Raw genomic sequence first — 2,430 nt, 5'->3', positions numbered from 1 at the left:
ACGTCCGGAACGTCGCACGGGGCTGCTCTGTGCAGAACTGGCAGTGGAGGATGTCCCTGCCTGCCCCCGTACATGCACGTCCTGTAGGGTGTGGGTGAGCTCAGTGAGCGCACGACGCAAGCCGGCAAGTTCAGCACAGATGTCCCTGGACATGGCCTGCATGGCATCCCTCAGGGTGGCAGTGCTCTGCGCTACTTCGGCCCTTAGGGTCTCCGTGGCCTGTTCAATGGTTGCCCTAGCCCCCACACATTCCGCGGCATGCTCAGTCAGCATCGTGGACAGTTGTTGCTGTCGTTCTGTGATGTCCTCGAGGGACTGCTGCCCCTGCTGGCCCATGGCCAGTGCTGGTGGTGTGATGGAGGGGCTTCTCCCCTCCTGTGGAGTGAGGACTGGGCATGGGGTGGAAGGCCACTCCTCTACCTCTGTGTGCCCCTATGTGTGATCCTCATGGGGGCTGGCGTCTGAGAAATAGAGGTAATGTAGTAGGTCAGTGGGGCTTCTGACCTCGTGCTCCATGTCTGAGTCTGAACATGCAGCTATTGCAGCTGTCTCACCGATGTTGCTGCTGGCCGCTGACCCGGTGTCTTCTGTGGCAGGCAATGTCGGTAGAGGTGGAGCAGCTGCTGCTGGCCTGCTGCCTACAGGGGTGCTTGCCGGTGGGACGTCCGGTATGCTCGCAGTGGGTCCTGCTTGTTGTGGGGTCTGCCTCACTGCAGCTGAGGTTGATGGTGCGGGGACGGTATTGATGGCCTTCTTGGCTCTCTTCGTCGCAGGGGTGTCCTGGTCCTCGGGGTGTGAATCTGTGCCTGGGGTGGAGCAAAGGAGGGAGGGCGTTATTGATGGATCTGCGGACTTTGGAATGACAATGATTGACATTATTCTGGTCAGTAGATGGGGCAGATTTCAGGCAGGGCCATGCAGGTTGTCTCCTTTTAGTGTGGAATGTGGATGCAGGTATGCGGGTGCCAGCAGTGTATACAGGGTGGTGCTCGCATGTGGCTATGGGCAGTGTTGAAATGTGTTGCATTTACACTGTAGGGCAACCTTGTGCTACACATGAATGGACTGCAGTGACTATGGCATGTCTTGTTTGAGGCACCTACCTTCATCGCCTGATGTCGGAGCTCCCCTTTCCATCGCTCCGACGCCTTCAATGTATTCCATGCCAATTGTGGTTGCACAGATCTCCTCCCACGGTTGGAGTTTTAGTGGGGATTCCGACCCTCCACCGGTACCCAGGGCAAGGTTGCGGTTTGCAGAGATGACGGCTCTGACCCGTATGCGTAGGTCATCCCAGCGCTTCCTGCACTGCTGTGGGGTGCGGGGTACGGTCCCCACCGCGCTGACGCGCTCGGCCACCAGGGCCCAGATGGCCTTCTTCTTCGCTATCGCTGTCCTGGTCATTTCCGGGGAGAAAACGACACCTGCGTTGTCTTGCAGGGTCTCCGCAAGCATGCAGAGTTCCTCCCGGCTGAATCTCTCCTGGCGCTGGCGGTCACATGCCTTCTTTACAACTTTAGGCATTTTCGGGTACTTGGATGGGTGGGTGATTGGTTGGGACAGGTGTCAGGGTTGGATCTGGTGTTGTTTGGTAGGATGGCAATGGATTGTGTTTTTAAAGATGGCCGACGTGCTGTTTCCCGTTCCGGCGCGATGACGCTATTTCCGGTTCTGCTTTTTACGGCCGCCGCAAATTACGGTGGCCGATACTTACGGTGGGCGCTAATTACGGTGGCCGCTACTTACGGTGGCGGAAGTGCACCTTGCTCGCTTTACGATGCCGGTAGGGGCCTTTTCCGCCATGGCGTTAATTGCATTACCGCCAGGGCGTAATGCTCGTGCGCGATGGGTCGTAATGTGGCGCTCTTTACGCCATCGGCCCACGGCGTAAACGCTCATTACGCCATCGCGGTAATGACGGAAGATTACCGCCTGGGTCGTAATGAGGCCCTTAGTCACCACTGTCGATGGAACAGAGATTTCCTCGGGACAAGTAACACATGCAACGACAGAAATGACGCTTTTGTGCCAAGATGGGCATCGGGAAGCCATTGTGTTCGATTTAATCAAGGCTCCACAATTCCTAATAATTCTGGGAATGCCATGGCTAGAATCACATAATCCTTGCATCGTCTGGCTTGCTAAGAGGCTGACCTTCTCAGTCGAGTGTGCTCATACTTGCTATCAAGCAGAAGAACCTTTGGTCAAAGAAGTGACAACGATCATGAGTCTAACAAATCCGCTACCCCAGGTATACCAAGACTATCAGGATGTCTTCCAGAAGGATCAAGCCAACACTCTTCCTCCCCATAGACCATATGACTGCCAGATCGACCTTATACTAGGCGCACAGATTCCATGTGGCCGAATCTATGTGCTCACTGAGCCTGAAAATGTGCATTTAAAACAGTATCTAGACCAATACCTGGC

The sequence above is a fragment of the Ambystoma mexicanum genome, chromosome 11, assembly GCF_040938575.1.
Source record: "Ambystoma mexicanum isolate Mex_15411 chromosome 11, UKY_AmexF1_1, whole genome shotgun sequence".
NCBI lineage: Eukaryota > Metazoa > Chordata > Amphibia > Caudata > Ambystomatidae > Ambystoma > Ambystoma mexicanum.
Note: the sequence above shows the minus strand (reverse complement) of the source record.